The 21,435-nt window shown below is 43.2% G+C and overlaps 1 pseudogene; it reads right to left on the reverse strand.

Annotated features, from left to right (window-relative positions):
• Positions 1-8,458: 8,458 nt before the first annotated feature.
• On the reverse strand, positions 8,459-8,576 carry LOC126237553 (5S ribosomal RNA; annotated as a pseudogene).
• Between the last annotated feature and the right edge of the window lie 12,859 nt (positions 8,577-21,435).

Consider the following 21,435-nt stretch of genomic DNA (forward strand, 5'->3'; position numbering starts at 1 on the left):
ACAATATAAAACCGTGCAAAAGTGCGCAAAGTAACACGGCACTAAAATCACACCAAACTGCAACGAATCGACGGACAGGCTAATATCGCGTGTTCCCCAAAATTTTGAGAACTTTAAGCAGATTGCGAATCACCAAGCAGAACATTACAACCTGCTCACCAAATAATAAGAGGTTGTGGAGATGCTCAGACACACAAGTCAGGACAAAACCGTGCAGCGGTTGTAATGGACACTGGCGCTAGGAAGGCACAGTTGACAGCAAGAAGCCACAGCGGAAGACGGCTGAGAACTTCACTGGGCAGGTGTGAGTAAACCAAGCCCGGTTGAGGCATCCTTCCCCGCGTACGCAAGGAATGACCCGCACGCCTCGACACAGTAAGAGACTGCCGGCGCCGCACAGATAACTAAGGGTAACACCCCAATGCAACCCCCTGGGATTTAGTGGTACGATGGCCCATTGGATAGCCCGTCAAAAACTGAACAGAATTCATGCATGCAAACAGGAAGAAGGTGTATTGAACTGTGAAAAAAAAGAAAAATAGAAACAGTGAACGGTCCTAAGTCAAAATGTGCAAATTAGAGCGCATTGCCCGAAAATCAGCGTCGTGGTTGTGTGGTCAGGATGCTGGACAGCAAAGTCGGAGATCCGTCTTCAAATCTCCCTCGCGGCCCACTTTTTTTCACAAAATTATGAACTTTCCGTCCGATCTCTGACGCGTCTGTTCTCCTTCTGTAGTCTTGGCAGTTGTCATACTGTACTTTGGTTATAGAATGTGAGTCATGCGATAAGAACATATATCCGTCGCAAGTTAATGTGATGAATAATGAGAACAGGCGAGATGTCGCACAGACCTCTCACAGAAATGAAAACAACAAATAATCGTATGTGAACTAAGTTACAACAAAGCAATTCAAGAGTCAAAACTTCCAAAACGGAATGCAAGAGTCACAACATGTGGCACTTGTGTAGAACAAACAGGAGCTACGTACGTCTGTAGGTTCCTTCCTTACACCTCGCTGTTGCAAACGGACGTTACACCATGACACAGATCCAAATTTGAACACAGCAAACAGGCACGTTAATGGCCGGACGAAGTTCGATGCACATTTTGCGCTTGTACCATTCACTGTTTCGAGTTTTACTTTTTTTTAACAGTTCCGTAGACCTTCTTCCCGTTTTCATGCTTGATCTGTGTACAGTTTTTGACTGGCTGTCCACTCGGCCATCTTACCACTCAATCTGAAGGGAGTGCGATGGGGAGTTTCCCTTGTCAGCAAATACGCTGTACCCAGGCCTGCCTCCTTCATAATTCCCAGGAAACAATTGTCCACCACCTCTGCTCGCTGCCCCCCGGCCACTATCACCTCGCTTAAGCAAAGGTATCATTTAAGGCGTGACATTACTATCGATGTTCGTGGCACGTATCAGATACACTCAGCTACGGTGGCTACACTCGTCCATATCAAATCCAATTCTCTTTTGGCAAAATTGTTCCACTGTGAGAGATCGAAATACTCCTTTCAATAGTCGCACGATCGCCAAACTGACAGATATCAGTACGTGGTCCTCGGCGGCGAGTGTTCATCAGAGAGTAGGGTAGCGTCACGAGCCCCCAGGGAAGTGTGATAGTACCGTTTTTATTCTCTATACACACAAATGACGTGACGGACAAAGTGAGCATCAATTTACGACTGTTTGCTGACGACGCTGTGGTATACGGCAAGGTCACTGGAAGTGTAGGTATATACAAGATGACTTCGACAAAAATTTGTATTTGGTGTGATGAATGGTAGCTTGCTCTGGATGTGCAAAAATGTACGCTAATGCGGATAAGGAGGGAAAACAGCACCAAAGCGATATGAACTGGAATCAACACGCCAGGTTGGTAGTAGAAATGGCGATTACTCGACCAATTTATTGAGAGAATCTTGGGCAAGTGTAGCTCATCCATAAGGAAGACGGCATTCAGAACGCTAGTGCGACCCATTCTTCAGAAGTGTTCGGGTGTTAGGGATCCCACCAACCCGGATTAAAGGAAGACATCGAAGCATTTCCGAGACAGGCTGCTAGATTCGTTACCGGTAGGTTCTACCAGCAAGCAAATGTTACGGAGATGTTTCTTGAACTGAAATAGGAATCCTTGGAGGGAAGGCGATACTTTTTCCGCATGGTACTATTGTACAAATTTAGAGAACCGGCATTTGAGGCCGATTGCAGGACGTACATTTCGCGTAAGGGCCACAAAGATTATATGAGAGAAATTACGGTTCGTACAAAGGCTTTTAGATAGTCGTTTGTCCCTCGCTATATTTGTGAGTCGAATAGGAGAGTAAATGTTCAGTAGTGATAGAAGTTACCCTCCTCCACGCACCGTACAGTGGTTTGTGGAGTATTTATATAGTTGTAGAGGGCAAAAACTCTAGAGGAAGACAGAGATTGCAATACATCCAGCAAATAATTGAGGACGTAGGTTTCAAGTGCTACTCTGAGGTGAAGAGGCTAGTACAGGAGAGGAATTCGTGGCGGGCTGCATCAAAGCAGTCATAAGACTGATGACAAAAAAAAATCAATATGAGAAAATCAACTAAAATCGCTCGCTCAAATCAAGGAACATGAAACGGCCTAATGGGATACGTCTATGATTTTAACTAGACAATGAAAAACAACTTCCTCTTTTAGCAGCAGTGTGTTGCTGGAGGAACGAATCATTCCAAATGATTGCGACCGATCGAGGAGGCGCAAGATTTAGCAAATTGCATCCGCATTCGGGTGGAAGACGCTTCAAAGCCATCCAGGCATTCCGATTTAGCTTTTATACAGTCTGAGCTTCTGCTCCGTCTCTAATCATCTCGTTGTCGACTGGACGTAAAACTCTAAGCTTCCTTCCAAGCGATTGGAAAAATGAGCACGTCATTCCCATTTTCAAGATGGATCGTAGATCTACAGAGCTACACTATGTGATCAAAAGTATCCGGACACCTGGCTGAAAATGACTTACAAGTTCGTGGCGCCTTCCATTGGTAATGCTGCAATTCAATATGGTATTGGCTCAGCCTTAGCATTGGTGACAGCTTCCACTCTCGCACTCATACGTTCAATCAGATGCTGGAAGGTTTCTTGGGGAATATCAACCCATTCTTCACGGAGTGTTGCACTGAGGAGAGGTATCGATATCGGTCGGTGAGGCCTTGCACGAAGTCGGCGTTCCAAAATATCCATTCTGTAGGATTCAGGTCAGGACGTGTTATTGTCGTGTAACCACTCCGCCTCAGGCCGTGCATTATGAACAGGTGCTCGATCGTGTTGAAAGATTCAATCACCGAATTGTTCTTCAACAGTGGCAAGCAAGAAGGTGCTTAAAACATCAATGTAGACCTGTTCTGTGATAGTGCTGCGCCAAACAACAAGGGGTGCTTGCCGCCCTGCATAAAAAACATGACCACACCATAACACCACCGCCTCCGACTTTTACTGTTGTCTCTACAAACGCTGGCAGATGACATTCACGTGGCATTCGCCATACCCACACCCTGCCATCAGATCGCCACATTGTGTACCGTGATTCGTCACTCCACACAACGTTTTTCCACGGTTCAATTGTCCTATGTTTACGCTCCTTACACCAAGCGAGACGTCGTTTGGCATTTATCGGCGTGATGTGTGGCTTATGAGCCATGGATTCCCAGATTTCTCACCTCTCGCATAACTGTCATAGTACTTGCAGTGGATCCTGATGCAGTTTGGAATTATTATGTGATTGTCTGGATAGATGTCTGCCTACTACACATTACGAGCCTCTTCAACTGTCGGCCGTCAGTGTCAGTCAACAGACGAGGTCGGCCTGTACGCTTTTGTGCTGTACGTGTCCCTTCATGTTTCCACTTCACTATTACATCAGAAACAGTGGACCTAGGAACGTTTAGGAGTCTGGAAATCTCGCATACAGACGTATGACACAAGTGACACCCAATCACCTGACCACGTTCGAAGTCAGTGAGTTCCGCGGAGCGCCACATTCTGCTCTCTCGCGATGTCTAGTGGCTACTGAAGTCGCTGATACGGAGTACCTGGCAGTAGGTGGCAGCACAATGGACCTAATATGAAAAACGTATGTTTTTGGGTGTTTCCGGATACTTTTTATCACATAGTGCATATTGCTGACGTCAGTCTGTTCTATAACTATGAAACACGTTTTACACTCGGAAACTGTCACCTTTATGAAGGGATTAACATGGATTTTACATACAATGATCGTGTAAAACCCAGCTTGCTCTGTGTATACACAAGGTCCAGAAGAGTGCAGGTATTGGCGCTCTGGTGTATACCGTGTTCCTTGGCTTCCGGAAGGCGTTCGATGCTGTTCTGCTTTGTTGCTTAATGATACGAAATACTTTCGTACATAACATCACACCAACTTCGTAATTGAATTAAATAGTTCGTAACAATTAGAACACACCATGTCATTATTAACGGAGGGAACTCTTCTATCATAAAAGCCTTGTAAGACCATTACTGTTCATAATGACCTTAGTGGTTAGGGACGGAATCCCCCTCTGACTATTCACGAATGATGCCGCTGTACAATAAGAAGTTTCAACGCTGAAAGATTGTAGTGGTGTTCAGTTGATCAACGACTAGTACGGAGATCAGTAGTTCATCCTCAACATTAACAAATGCGACGTACTGTGAACACAAAAGAGAAAAAAATCATTATTGTACTATTAAATAATTTCAGAACAATAACAGGAAGCAGTCACATCCATTAAATACTTTGGAGGACGCATATAGAGCGAGTTAAAGTTTAACAACCTTAGGAAACTAATCGCAGGTAAAGGTGGTGCCAAAGTGAGATTCATTGGAAGAATTATAATCAAATACAGTCTCCCCACGAAGGAGGTACCTCAAAAAACCCATGTTTAACCGAATCTGGGAACCTTTACCAGATGGGATTGATCGATGAAATGTAGAAGACTTAAAGTGAACCATCGCGTTTCGTCACAGATTCGTTTGATATACGTTAAAGTCTCAGAGATTCTCATCAACTTCCAGTGGCAAGCGGTACAAAACAGGCGTGGTGCATAAGGGTTGTGATTTACTATTAAAATTTCCGATATCTTACGTACCTAGAAGGGTGAACCAGTATATTGCTTCTCCTAGATACATTTCGCGAAAAGACCGGGAATGTAACAGTAGAAAGATTCGAGATCACACAATCGTTCTTCCCTTATGTCATTCCCTATTGGAACAGGAAACAGAGGAACAGATATAGGAATTGACAGTGGTACACAAATCAAAACTTAAGGTAGACAGAAGGGTGTACATGTAAATGAAGAATGTGTATATCCGTATCTCTACTGTACGCCTGTTGTATTTCTGATGTTGGGAAGTGTAGTAAACACGCCGTTTTCATACCGATATGATAAATTGGCTTGCAAGAATAAAACATGGTAAAACTGATAGGTATAACGGCCGTAAATCCATTGTGCAGAATCAATGCGCTTCTTGGTCTTGTAAACTAGTGCGCTGCTCTATAACCAATGCGATCTGGTTTTTAATAATGATACTTCATGTAAACATCCTAAACATGTTGTGAAAAATTTTCTGATTCCGTACATTATAAGTTTTGGAGCTCAGTTTTACTGTCATAAACATGTATTACATTCCCTTACGTCCAAAGATGCTTATCAAGCTTACGTTTTAGTACAGGCAGCTGCCGATGTAATGCTGTTTCCATTATAACCATTTCTGGTTAGGATCACACGAAATAATAGTATGTCATACTTATTACAAAAGAAAGTACTAGTAAGGAGTGAGTCTGAAGGGTAATCACTCAGTAGATAGTAATTTGTTTTTTAAGCACGTTGGATTCCGTTAAAAAAAAACTTGCTGGAGTATCCCTGTTGTCAGTTAAATGATTTATTGGGCTTTTCTTCGTATAGCTTGGTTACATAAAATCAGTCTCGGTCATAATTCAAACAGCACTGCTTCAATCACATCTGATTAACGGAATCAGTGAAGTGAGATAAGGAAGCCGTTAAGACGATAACAAATTAATCAAGACTTTTCAGTGGCATAATTTAAAGTTATCTGTGACATGTGGTAGGTAGTGACGCTGAGAGTATCTGAGAAAGAAGCTGATACCAGCCAGTAGTACGCTGACTCGCGAGGAGGCGTCAGCTTTTCGTCTAGAGTGCAGTGGCGATCATAGCGCGTGACTGAAACGACTCTTCGCAATGTCGCTGGAAAAGGTGGACCATCAGGAGAAAATGGAAAGCACAACAGCTAACGGAGGAAGCGCCGATGCGGCGGCCAACGTAAGTCACAACGTCTGATACTATAATAACCAAAGCAGACAGTGATATGCTGATACACAACCGTTCTATGCCGTTGGATACATTGATCAGTAACAATTTTATTGAGTCATCTTTTTGATACGGCATCTACTCCCTCACTTAAAAATCGACACCGGTGTCCTTCTTGTTATGTATTTTCACATACTTGTTAATATGATAAGTAAATACGTTTTGTTTAAGAACAAACTGATTTGTACATGAAGGTAGTGAATGTGCATACGAACAATCGAGATTTACCTATCAAGCACTCACTACAGATTCTAGCAGTAGCACGATTACTGCTGTGCATGATGCTTAGAATGTGTACGGGATAACATTTTCACAACAGACACAGAAATAAACGCTATAAAAACGGGGCGGGAGAAAGATACGGTTCAGCACATATAGATGTTGGTTCACATCTCGAAACTTGCATAGCACAGAGAAATAATGTCATAGCTAGTTCAAATGTTTACGTGGTCTGCACACGGCACTTGTAATCAAGAGACGGCGGTTTAAAATATGAGTCCCGCCAATTTCGTGGTTTCCATAAATAGCTTAACAGAAATACCGGAACCGTTCCCTATATCTGAACCCGTGCACAAGATACCTCGTCGCCGAAGGAACGTTACACCCAAATGCTCATTTCGTTTCGGATGTTGTATATGATACAGAGGATCAAGGGAGTTGCATCGAATGGTACATAGGAACTTCGCAATATTTCGACCGGGCATGCAATCGTCGTATTAAGGGCGCTGGTGCTATCTTTTACCATCATCATCATCACTAAAGCCTCTTACACACTTAGCCACAAACTCGCGCAACACTGTATACGGACAGTCCCGACTGATTGTATCGCGACTGTCACTATAGAAAATAGCGCGCCCACTCTTTCGGAGTTGTTCCAAATTCAGCCATCGGAAAATGTTAAAAGAAATTACAGCTGGAATCAAGCGGCAAAGATAATTAACAAGAATAACGGTACACAATTATCTATTGCAACGTGTGGTCTTAATATGCGGATGAGGGACTTCCAATATAAAATTGTAATTTTTAGTCAGACAACAAAAAGTCGCCTATCATTGTCGAATGTTCCTCGATTCGATAGGGAAACCTGAGACATGAGACTGAGACTTGCGACTTCCTTATCGTGACGGTCACGGAACAAGAGAAAAATGTCGCGGAACAACCTTAAACTTTTCCCGCGGCTCGTGTTCCGCGATTTTGTCGCTAGGTATGCACTAAGATAAGTTTCAGCGGCACCATTCGACGCAGTACCCAAGGTTTTGATAACATGATGTTTAAATTTTTGATAGTTTAGACTGGACCTGTCTAGTTCGCAGAATGCTTGACAAGTTGATGAATAAATCTGGATGATGGCAGAAGAAACTTTGCCTGTTAACAACAATCTTTCTTTAGACATGTCATAGAGCATTTAAATAAGTTTAAATAAATTTTTGTTTATTCCAGAAAATCTATTTTATTATTCTTATGTGCATGGAGAGTAATGGTTAGACTCTTTCTCTATATTTCACATTTATCTATGAGCATTTATTGCTTTTTGTGCCTGTTAGAATGACTGCGCCACGTAACACGTCGGCGACGCTCATCCCAGTTACATTTGATGATTATACGGTTTTGTCTCCGTTAGCGATATTTCTTCTCCCCTTGTTGAACGCCAGTATTGATCATTTGCTCACACAAAATAGGTAGCAACAAAAAGCAGAAATAGTTGCTGCTTTTATTATGTTTGTTATACTCACAATTTCTTTGAAGTGACATTTTCTTTAGTCTTAAAGAACATAGTATAAAGCTACAATAAATTGCTTTGATTCGGTCATATGTACTAGCAACCAAATTCTGTGAAGTAGAGACCGTTTCAGGCAAGCAGCGTCTTTCAGCATTAGAGATAATAACTAAACGCCTCCCGAGCAGGCCATGAAGGCCCAACGGTACCGACCGGCCGCCATGTCATCCACAGCCCATAGGCGTCACTGGATGCGGATATGGAGGGGCATGTGGTCAGCACACCGCTCTCCCGGCCGAATGTCAGTTTACGAGACCGGAGCCACTACTTCTCAAGCAGCTCCTTAGTTTGCCTCACAAGGGCTGAATGCACCCCGCTTGCCAACAGCGCTCGGAAGACCGGATGGTCAACCACCCAAGTGCAAGCCCAGCCCGACAGCGCTTAACTTCGGTGATCTGGCGGGAACCGGTGTTACCACTGCGGCAAGGCCGTTGGCCGCATTAGATATAAATATGTCTAAATTTGGTCTTTCTTCTGAGAATTGTGTTACAAGATGAATTCCTTATTGCGCTACGTCCTAGACTATTTCACTGTAGATGAACCCCAGCCACCAATGATGTATGTGTCTATTGCAGCGACATTTTTTTCTTTTTGTAGAGGAAAATGCTTAGCTTCAGTCATGAAGCGCTGATAATTCGTAAGAAGCATATGGTGAACACAGAGGTTCTATGTAGGTGATCCATCCTACCGAACCCTTAATGAGCAGCCTGTATTCCAAGCACGTATTCCTACAAATTTGAGCATTATATGTCAAATCTATCCGCTATGAGCCTTTAAATGAGACTTTAATTTCGTATACAACGAACAATGCTTTCTTCTGTTAAATGTTTATTTGGCACTACTATAGTGAAGCCATAGTCACAGTGCATAAATTTTTTCTTTAAAAATAAAGCGTTACATTACCGGCTCCAAAGAACTACGTCATCATTTTCAAAAGTAAAACATCAGTTGGAGAATATATAATGGGAATTGTGACCATTCATCTGACAGCAATTACGAAAAATAATGAGACTAGGCAGCCGAGGCAGTGGTGGTACAATCAAGTGGCTACAAGTTATGCCCATTGTTGCCCAACCATTCATTCCATGTCCTAAAAGAGAATAGATAAAAACTACACCAAGGTAAAAAACGGTTTTTATCTATGCTACATTAGGACATAGAATGAATGGTTGGGCAAACATGGGCATAACTTGTAGTGACTTGATTGTGCCACCATTGCCTCATTTGCCAGGTCTCATTATTTTTCGTAATTGTTGTCAGATGTATGGCCACAATTCCCATTATACAAGGTGCAAAATTAAAGTAATGAGACTGATTTTCTTTGCAAGATGTGGCAGCCCTGCAGGCTTGCGTAGGCACAATATCATTGACCTTCGTCTATAAGCTGCTTCGAGTCCAACCAGCCAGGGGGGCGCAGAAAGCTATGCGCAGAAAGCAACGTGTTTTCTCAGTTGTGCGCATGACGTCACGGTGGAAGCAGCTGTGCCAAACAGTACACAGTTCGAATTGTGTGTGATTGTTTTTCTTGTGTTGTTTTGTGTTTGAAGGAGTATATTGATTGAGTTCTTTCTTCTGAGGTACTCAGTCAACAGCGGAAACATTCGGAATTCGGGAGTGGTAACGGTTTTTGCTGTAATTGATATTTGATTGGGAACTTAAATAGTTAGCGATAGTGGACAGCGGGTTCAACATTGTGTTCGCCAGCTCTACAGTTTATGGTTCGTCCTGTGAAATTCTTATTGGAGAACCTACAAGTGAGTGAGAAAATTAATTTTTACAATGCCAGGCTGTGCTGTTACGGGCTGTTTTTCCTACAACCGGAGCACAAAGGGAACTGACGTAATGTATCACAGTTTCCCGCGTAATGAAACATTACAAAAACTATGGTTGTCGAAATGTTAAGGCAGTGTAAATGTTGCGCATGCACGAATATGTTCTCGCCATTTCGCAGAAACAGATTACTTAAGGTATTTACAGTCTGAATTGCTTAATTTGCCCCGAAAAAGAATGCTCAAGCCAGATGCAGTTCCTTCGTGCAATTTGCCGTGCAGTAGTGTGACTGTCAATGTGTCACCCGCAACAAGAAGACAGAACCAAACGGTATAAGAAACGAGAACTACATAAGAGATCTCTGGAAACTCTGGAAAAGCTGTCACCAAATAAGAAACATCATAATAAGAGCACATGTACAGATGACCGGTTTTTTTTTTTTTTCAGACACAGATAAAGGTACTTTGATGAATACTGTAGCGGCTTTAGAACGCTGTTCTTACAAATAAGTATGTGCAACTTCGAGCTCTTAATTAAATTTATTTCAATGCGATTAAATGAATAGTTTCTGATTTATCTGAACCGAGGTTTCGAATTTCAAGCGTGTGTCAGTGTGGTTGTGATCTGATATTTTACCGATGTGTGAGGCATAAGCTGCGAAAGAATATAACTCATCAGTTTTAACTGTAATATTTTAGCAGTAGAAAAGCAGTTTAGACATCTCAATTCTGGTATAAACAAAACCTTCCGCCAAAAACTTGACGTAAACACGCATGCCGTGTCGTCTGCTTCTGAGCGCTTGCTTCCACGCTGACGTTACTAGGCCAGCCAATAGCAGAGCAGAGCGCCTTACCTCCCAACCTTATTATTTAGTAACCTTGCCAAGCAGCACATCAATGCAGCTGCTCAGTCGTGAGTTGCGCTGCAATAAGTTAACATGTGTTTGTGTCTCTCGTCACGAAAATGGAACCGTCTAATATTGCGCAACGGTATGCCATTTCTTCTAGCATTAAGTTGGGTTAAAACGCGACGAAAACTTACGGTAAGCTTTAGAAGGCTTTTGGTGAGGAGGTTATGTCAAGAGCTCAAGTTTTTCGTTGGCATAAAATGTTTAGTGAAGGCAGAACGAATGTTGAAGATGAAGACCGCAGTGGACGACCATCAACCTCACAGACGGATGTCAACTTGGCCAGGATGCGTGAACGCGTACTATCTGATTGAAGATTATCCGTGAAAATGATTGCAGAAGAAGTGAACATCAATCGAGAAACGGTTTGTCTAATAATAACTGAAGATCTTGGTATGAGAAAGATTTGTGAAAAAATAGTCTCCAAAAATCTCACAGCACAACAGCGAGAAACACGGAAAAATGTAGCATTCGATCTGTTAGAACAAACGGAAATCGATCCACAATTGTTGAGCCGTGTTATCACTGGTGCTGAAAGTTGGTTTTTTTCAGTAAGAGCCACAAACAAAACGTCAAAGTTGGCAATGGTTCTCAAAGGGATCATCCAGACCAAAAAAAAAGCTAGCATGCCAAAGTCAAAAGTGGAATGCATGCTTGTGTGCTTCTTTGATTCCAAGGGAATTGTTCATAAAGAGTGGGTGCCTCCTGGACAAACAGTTAACTAATATTACTACACAGAAATTTTAGAAAGACTTCGTAAAAGAGTTCTTCGTATCCGTGCCACCATTGCTGATAATTGGATTCTGCATCACGATAATGCGCCATCCCCTACTGCTCTGTCAGTACAGCAATTTTTAACCTCAAAAAAAATTTCAGTACTACCACACCCACCTTATTCACCAGATATCACCCCGCAAGACTTTTTTCTATTTCGAAGAGTCAAAACGGCGGTCAAGGGATACCATTTTCAAACAACACAATATGTCCAAAAAGCTGTGACGAGTCTTGGAGTATATTACAGAAGATGAGGTCTAGAAATGTTACCATCAATGGCAAAGGGCTGGAAAAAGTGTGTGCAATCTGAAGGGAACTACTTTGAAGGAGACAACACTAAACTTGACTAAAATGGGAAGTAACATTATTTTCACATCAGTCTCATTACTTTATTGTTGCACCTCGTATATTCTCCAACTGATGTTTTACATTTGAAAATGACGACGTAATTCGTTGAAACCGATAAAGTAACTCGTCTTTTTTTAAAAAATAAAAATTTATGCCCTGTGACTATGGCATCACTATTGTACAGTCAAGTAAGCATTTAGCTTATAGTCACACTCCTTTACAATTACGTCGGAATATGGAAGCTTTCTTCTGTACTACAAAATCATGTCAACTTCATCTTTGACTTAATAACTTTAATTTTTTTTAATTGTGGCCTTTGGACATCATAAACTCAGCTAATTTCCTAGACGTGCTACAGATTATAAATAGACCAGCTATTTGAAGGTCCTTGCCGAAGTGGAGAAGCATTTAACCTACGACTGATTTGGCAGACGTTGATTTTATGCGGCACTACTGTGCTGTATATTGTTATATATTTTGCTTCAACAATCGCTCCAGTCAACGTTGTGGCAGTTGTTACCCATTTACTGGAAAGTAGCATATAAACCCAAAATTATTTGCTGCTTTGAGTGCAGGTCAGAATTACGGCTGCAGTGACCTTAGGAGTGGCTCAGATGAGGCACGAGAACTGCTGCTGCGCCGCTTTATTGCCGAGTCGTAAGTTCTCGCCGGAACTCTTAACAGTTATCGTCAGCTGAGAGAGAAGTTTCTCGCCGCGTGTCGTACAGCTTTGATAAGATATCCGTTGTCCACTGTCCGCTGTGAATGAGTTGGCACAAAAAGCAGTTGGCGAACAGGAATCGCTGATGACGCAATTACACGTCACTGTCAACAGACGCGTCCCGTTACTACTGATAACTTAGATATCTAGCCAAACAAGTAGCGTTTAGAAGAGTAAGATTAAAGAAACTTTAAATACACTAATTAAAAATCTGTCCTTATGCTGCTGTTTCGTTTATTCACAATTCTTTACCAGCCGTGGTATAACTGGAAGTGGTAGGCCCTTACCTTACTCCTTTCTGCATATCAGCTTGGACTCTGAACCACAGTGCTACTTGTGCACTTTCCACATATGGAAACCATTAACGGAGATAAGTTATTGTTAATGTGCCGTAAGTGAAAGCGACTCAACCAGTGGTCGCAAACTGCTTGTACAATGTTTGTGCCGTTTCTCCCTAAGTGCTGTTTGAGGTTGTGAAAGTGTAGAAAAACTTATGTATTAAAGGAAGAAAAATAATGAATGAATTTTCGGTAACACAGTCAGCATGTAGCTTTTCCACTGTCACAGACTTCTCTACATCGTATGCAACTGAAAGAAGATGCGATATACTATTACTGAAATACGTTCAACATTTCCTAGACGTTGTTCATTACGTTGTCCAAGACTGTAATTTACTAGTACGCGAGCAATTGTGTAGTATAAGGTATTATTAGGTAATTGTTACAGACATTCCGATGACTTCTTCATCGTCGAAACGTCTTCGCAAATGTTAGTGTACTTTAATTGTAATACAGGAATTAGTGACTAAATTACCAACGTAGTTGGGTATAGATAGTTTCCAGTACATGTGCTTTAAGCAAGGGAAGTCTGTATTGATTCAATACCAAAATGGTGAATAAAATAAAGACCTAACGTGAAAACAGTATGCACGCAAGAATTCTTTACGTAAGTAAGAATAACTGAGGAATTAGAAACGTAAAGTACGCTTTTATTCAATAAAATGATGACGTGAAATTTATGGAAAAGCAGAGATAGACTTTTAATTAACCAATTTTTTGTATAGCATCTACATATACCATGGTAGCACAATTAAAGAACTTCTTAAGCAGAAGATTTTAAAGAGTAAATTTGGTTGACGTACGGAAGGCGCTAAAAAATTTAAACACGGCGTTAACGCCGGTATCGCCTACCAGCATTACGTAGAACATCTTACCGTATTAAAGTGGACGACTCATATTTGAATACCGTCTTTGAATTTTAAATCGCTCACGAGCACTTCTGTGACAAACCATTCCCAGTCATGATTTCCAGGGAAAATTTTGAGCAACATTTTAATGAAGTCTTTGCGTCCGTTTCATTAACTTCTCCGAATTTATACCTTAATACTGTTTCCAAAATTAAGCAATAAAATTGCAGCTGTACAGCAGTATTTATGTGCATTTGTTAACTGTTGAAGTGTGATAATAGATATATTTCATCGTACTTACACCTCATTCCTAAAAATAAGAGAAAGTCTGAATTTCATATTGTGACCCCATGTTCTTTTATTCCTGTGCAGTAACTCAGAGCGGTGTACGTTCTCGCAGCACTTAATCGACAGGAAATGAGCCACACGCGGAGCTTACTACCGTGTCTTTCTGCAGGTCGCTTTTCATATTTTCGGCCCTCACTGATTCGTATACGCAAATCTTGATACATTCAGGGAAGACAACTCAGCCCCTGTGGAAGGCCCATTACTTCCACTCTGGAACCGTGACTTCCTCGCCGACGCTGTGGCCCTCGGGGAATACTCACTGCGTTTTTTTCGTGCTCTCCCTTACCCAAATCCATTTGTCTTATTTCAGCTTAGCGAGCTGGAACTTGTTTCCAAGTAGAAATTCATCATTTAGCAACAATAATCCGCTAATACTAGGCTTTCTAGCTGAACTAGCTTTTTTTAATATTGTTGTTTGTAACAGTTTTAAATTTTGAATTGACACCCCGTGCGTTTCTGTAAACAATGAACTGACAGACGCAATCCACAAATATTACAATTTTATTGGTAACCATTCACAAAGAACGTTAGTTTACTCTAAGACAGAATCTAAACTTGTTTTTTGTAAGTAGATATTTTGAAGTTAGACCTGTAGATACTGTTTAACTGAATAGTATAAATGGTTCAAATGGCTCTGAGCACTATGGGACTCAACTGCTGAGGTCATTAGTCCCCTAGAACTTAGAACTAGTTAAACCTAACTAACCTAAGGACATCACAAACATCCATGCCCGAGGCAGGATTCGAACCTGCGACCGTAGCGGCCTTGCGGTTCCAGACTGCAGCGCCTTTAACCGCACGGCCACTTCGGCCGGCCAATAGTATAAGAACAACAGCTTTTACACTGTAACGAAACACTGTGAAATATAAGGTATTTGTCTAGTCCTGTGCAGGAGTGACTCTGGAAGTTCCTATCGAGCCATAGTGAAAAACCGAATCAATAAAAAGAATAAAATTCTTGTATTAAAATAGCACAAATAGCAGAACAGGTTGAGAGACAATAACTCATCCTTACTTACGTTCTTAAGAAAATACATGTCTGAAAAGGAGACATGACCCTAAATGAGAGGTACAATATTCATGAATGGCATTTCGACTAAAGTACAGTCTTCTCTTTTCATACTATTAAATTTAGCCCCATTAATATTAGGCATAACCATTCTGTAGAGTAAAAAAGGAGATAGATAAACGCTATAATCGATTTTTCGTTTTCCAGAATGACGAAACCTAATCCTCATGACGGTTTTATTCAAAATGAAAAAGAACTTCATTTTCTTGAAAGAAGTAGTTCTTTGAGTCATTGTCCAAAGTTTCGATGAAGAAGATACAAATTTCGTCTGCAACAACTATTTTTAACAGATTGTACCTAGATTTTATTGCTGTGACGCTTGTGATGTGCCTCTGCAGCTTCAGTTAATTAATTCATTAATTTATTGACATGAACATATCTGAAACACTCAAATGTCGTAGCAAATTGCCGTTACAGGTAAAATCAACACACATACCTCAAAATTTTGCATCAGCCAAAACACAGAACACGACTTTTATTACAATGAATGTGTGTCATTGTAAATGAACACCAGCCTTAAAACCATACTCAGACATATAAAAGCAAAGAAAAATACACTCCTGGAAATTGAAATAAGAACACCGTGAATTCATTGTCCCAGGAAGGGGAAACTTTATTGACACATTCCTGGGGTCAGATACATCACATGATCACACTGACAGAACCACAGGCACATAGACACAGGCAACAGAGCATGCACAATGTCGGCACTAGTACAGTGCATATCCACCTTTCGCAGCAATGCAGGCTGCTATTCTCCCATGGAGACGATCGTAGAGATGCTGGATGTAGTCCTGTGGAACGGCTTGCCATGCCATTTCCACCTGGCGCCTCAGTTGGACCAGCGTTCGTGCTGGACGTGCAGACCGCGTGAGACGACGCTTCATCCAGTCCCAAACATGCTCAATGGGGGACAGATCCGGAGATCTTGCTGGCCAGGGTAGTTGACTTACACCTTCTAGAGCACGTTGGGTGGCACGGGATACATGCGGACGTGCATTGTCCTGTTGGAACAGCAAGTTCCCTTGCCGGTCTAGGAATGGTAGAACGATGGGTTCGATGACGGTTTGGATGTACCGTGCACTATTCAGTGTCCCCTCGACGATCACCAGTGGTGTACGGCCAGTGTAGGAGATCGCTCCCCACACCATGATGCCGGGTGTTGGCCCTGTGTGCCTCGGTCGTATGCAGTCCTGATTGTGGCGCTCACCTGCACGGCGCCAAACACGCATACGACCATCATTGACACCAAGGCAGAAGCGACTCTCATCGCTGAAGACGACACGTCTCCATTCGTCCCTCCATTCACGCCTGTCGCGACACCACTGGAGGCGGGCTGCACGATGTTGGGGCGTGAGCGGAAGACGGCCTAACGGTGTGCGGGACCGTAGCCCAGCTTCATGGAGACGGTTGCGAATGGTCCTCGCCGATACCCCAGGAGCAACAGTGTCCCTAATTTGCTGGGAAGTGGCGGTGCGGTCCCCTACGGCACTGCGTAGGATCCTACGGTCTTGGCGTGCATCCGTGCGTCGCTGCGGTCCGGTCCCAGGTCGACGGGCACGTGCACCTTCCGCCGACCACTGGTGACAACATCGATGTACTGTGGAGACCTCACGCCCCACGTGTTGAGCAATTCGGCGGTACGTCCACCCGGCCTCCCGCATGCCCACTATACGCCCTCGCTCAAAGTCCGTCAACTGGACATACGGTTCACGTCCACGCTGTCGCGGCATGCTACCAGTGTTAAAGACTGCGATGGAGCTCCGTATGCCACGGCAAACTGGCTGACACTGACGGCGGCGGTGCACAAATGCTGCGCAGCTAGCGCCATTCGACGGCCAACACCGCGGTTCCTGGTGTGTCCGCTGTGCCGTGCGTGTGATCATTGCTTGTACAGCCCTCTCGCAGTGTTCGGAGCAAGTATGGTGGGTCTGACACACCGGTGTCAATGTGTTCTTTTTTCCATTTCCAGGAGTGTATGTGTTCTGTACGTAAGACTGCACTAGGATCACTAGTAGACTTTAACCCAATATACAAAAGGCTAGCTTCAGTCAAAATTCTTCATCTTTAGGTTTATGTCGTTTATTATTACCAGCAAATAGTATTTTCGTGAATTCATTATCTGAGATAGTACGCAAAATTAATCTTTTTCGGTTGAGCCCCCTGCTTTTGCAGTGCATTTTCACGAAACTATTTCTCTGTTCCATGTCACGTTCTGGTGAACCACAGCTTCTGTATCCAAACTTCCCCACCACTATCTGCTAAACTACTGCAATAAGCGGACGACGTACGCCTCTACTCAGTGGATACCTCCATCCATAGAACAGACCGAGCTGCCATCAAACTTGACGACTCGCTGATACAAGTTGTTCCTCGAAAAGACAGGACAGGCAGAGCAACTTGCTTACTTAGACATTCAATTTAAGAAATACAGATATATATTTATTCTTTGAACAGTATGAAATAAAATATTTAATTGATGAAATCAGGGAGATGGCCTCCATTACTCTCAATGTACTACGATAACCGAACTCGGATATTTCGGTCATTCTTTCCAGCGCATTGACTGGTATGTTGGCAACAGTTTGAATAAAATTGTTCTTCATGAAGGCCAGGCTCCTAGCACTGTCCTTGTAAACATAGGCGACGGTGCTGGCCAGTGCAGATCGCCCCCTCTAGGAGATGGGGCGCCCTGGGAACTGTTGCTGCAAAACAGTTATTGACACTCGCGCTGGGTGTGTTGTGGCACCGTTCTGCTGGATCCATACACATCTCACATCCATCTCATTGAGTGTTGGCAGGAATAGTTCTTGTAGATTGTGGACATAATGATCACAAGTCAACGAAACTCCCCATACGTTTTCTTCAAAAAAGTACGGACCAATTTTTCCAATTCGCGATAGTGCACACCAAACAGTTACGAGTTGGGGAATGTAGTTGACTCTGGGGAAGTTGTCTGGGAGTATCGAGGTCCCAGTAGCGGATGTTCTGCTTATTTGTGGGTCACCGAAGATGGAAGCGAGCCTCATCTCTGGAGAAAACAAGTGTGTCGTGAGGCATGCCAACAAGCGCCTCACATGTTTTTTCTCGAGCAACAAAATCGCAGGGATTAATTTTCTGCACGGTAGCTAATTTGTAGGGACGAACTTTATTCATGAAGAATTCACCTTACAGAACAAGTGGACAACCCAATAGCAGCCGCATGTTTGCGGGCAGAGCGCTGGGGGATCGCAAATCAGAAAGCCTTATTATGTCAGTGTTTTGTGACGATCTTGCTCTTCGTAGACACACAGCTGTTTTTCACGTGTCCGCAGCTCGTGGTCGTGCGGTAGCGTTCTCACTTCCCACGCCCGGGTTCCCGGGTTAGATTCCCGGCGGGGTTAGGGATTTTCTCTGCTTCGTGATGACTGGGTGTTGTGTGATGTCCTTAGGTTAGTTAGGTTTAAGTAGTTATAAGTTCTAGGGGACTGATGACCATAGATGTTAAGTCCCATAGTGCTCAGAGCCATTTTTTTTTTTTTTCACATCACCAGTTTCCTTGAAATTCGGTGTGGCCCAGCGGTTCTATGCGCTTCAGTCTGGGACCGCGCGACCGCTACGGTCGCAGGTTCGAATCCTGCCTCGGGCATGGATGTGTGTGATGTCCTTAGGTTCGTTTAAGTTGTTCTAAGTTCTAGGGGATTGATGACATCAGATGTTAAGTCCCATAGTGCTCAGAGCCATTTTTTCCCTGAAATTGTTTACTTATGAAACAATCGACTGCCGGCCAGGAACACGACCACGGGGCGCAATATTGAAATGGGTACGGAATGCACGTTGCGTTGCAATGACTGAGCGACTGCACGATGCTACGTAAACCAAGAGGAACACAACTTTATGTCTCGTACCCTCGAATGTGCCTATCCCTACCTTCCTCGGAGCAACAGTCGGCACAGGACACCAAATTCAAATAAGCAAGTTGCTCTGACACCCCGCCATCCCCCCTGACCACCTCTTCGCCCCTCCTAACCTCCCGCTGTATGTTCTACGGTTTCAGTTTGCACTGCGGACGATGTAAGGACACCATGAGGCAATACGGGGCCTATTCGGAAAGTAACGTCCTATCGGTGGTGAAATGGAAACTACTTATCTGCAACAGTTAGCTACACCTTACAGCTACTTCTCTACACAGTCGCCGCTCCGACTTAGACGTTAGTCGTAGCGTTGTTCCAACTTTCCAATACCCTCGTCATAGAAAGCAGCCGCCTGTTTTTCCACCAATTGTCTACGCTGAACTACAGCTCACTGTCTGCCGCAAAATGTTGTCTTCCTAGGGGAAGTCATTTGTGGGCTGTATCGAGAGTGATCGAACACTTCTCATCGGAAACGCTGCAGGAGCATCTCCCTTGCTCCTGCATAGTGCGACCGAGAATTGTCTTGAAGAAGGAAACGCATTGCAGCTACGTTATATGGGTTGCATGACATCAGGCGAAGTCTCTGGCCAGGCGGTCGTACTAGGCTGCAGACACTACTTTCTAAGCGTCATTGCGTACTCACTTGCTCTCAGAACTGACGCGACGTGATGCGATCGACGGGCATACTAGAGACATTGCCCAACACATCTGTACAAAGCTTCATCGCATTTCCGCTGTGGTTTCCATTTTGCGCCCGATCGGACCTATCTTTCAGAATAGCTCTCGTGTGTAATACCGTAGCATCGACTGCCCGACTCAGACTACGACTCCAACGAGTGACCTTCAGACACCTGCTTCCGAAGCCTCAACATGCGACAGCGTTCTCCGTGGGTTATCCCATTGCAGACGTGCGCATTCAGCCACAATGCTGATCGATGTGTCGACCGATGATGCGACTTCAACCGGATTAAGCAATCGTTTACCTCAATGACGTCAAACTGGCCTTTACTAATTTAGAAAAAATACAATTCCTCTGTTCTCTAACCGGATTGCAGTGAAACCTTCAACACCGACTAGTGTTCTGGTATTGCAGGCAGTGGACATTCTACTCCAGACTTGAAACCGGCACCCTTGGATAAATTTAAGCTGCGAAGAACCCAAACTCTGGAGCTTTCTATCGGTCAGAAGTTAACAGACCTACTCAATGTTCTTAGTACAAATTTACATTTCTTCATTGAAACAAACTTACGCAAATAAACTGTATTCGCGTCTTAACAAAAACGTTCCTTTACTACATAGTTTGTCGGACAAACGATGAAATTATCTTTTCTCTGCTACTCACTTCGTTCAGCGGACATTCGCTCCCCAAGCGACATACATCACACATTGGTGACATATGAGATTGGGGTTAAAATATTCACTGACGGAACGAAAATACCTGATTAACCAGATTTGTTTAGCGGCTTCTCGTTTTCTGAGCTCCGAACGCACGGTTTTACTCGCTCCCTCAGAGCACGCCAGTATTTACTGCGAAAGGAATAACTACCAAGAACGCTCTCCAGATCGTCACACTGCTTGGACAGAACAAAATCTTGGTCACACCTAGACCGCTAACGGTACTATCAGCTCTCAGCATCACAGCAAAACGGATGGACATGTTTATCTTGTTAACATAACGCAGTTAGTGTCAGAGTTACTTTCGGCGTACCTTCTCTGTATAGTGTTGCACCAAGCTCTCCAACAAAGTGAGTGTAGGAACCTCCTAACAATAAGACCTCACGCACAGCGAGCGTTGACGTAAAACTGATTTCAGTTAATTCAATGTCTCTAAATTTAAACCGATGGCATAAAAAGCGTAGCTAAAAGAGTAATTATTTCGTGCGAGCGCTATTTTCATTAGCAAGTGAGTCTGAACAAAAGGCATGAGATTTCGGTGACCTCATACGTCGAGTTAGGAGAGTTATGACTAGACAGCGGATTACTAGGTCGTGAAAATTTGATTTTAGATTCCTTAAATATGCTCTTTCACTAACTCATTTATGCTACATAAAACCTAAAATTTACCCTAAAAAGCATTATGCAGAAATACTAAATTTAATGTACGGTACACAGTAAAAAATGAAGTAAAGTCATGTGGTATGAAATGCTGGGAAATCCCGAAGACTAGGATCAGCCGCCTAGTTGGAAACGTACGCCCCAGTCTTCGCGCCACAAGCACCTTTCCTTCACGAAGTATGAACTGTGTATGTAAACATATCTGTGAAGTATAGGTGACTGCT

Source organism: Schistocerca nitens, chromosome 2 (assembly GCF_023898315.1).
Source record: "Schistocerca nitens isolate TAMUIC-IGC-003100 chromosome 2, iqSchNite1.1, whole genome shotgun sequence".
Lineage (NCBI taxonomy): Eukaryota > Metazoa > Arthropoda > Insecta > Orthoptera > Acrididae > Schistocerca > Schistocerca nitens.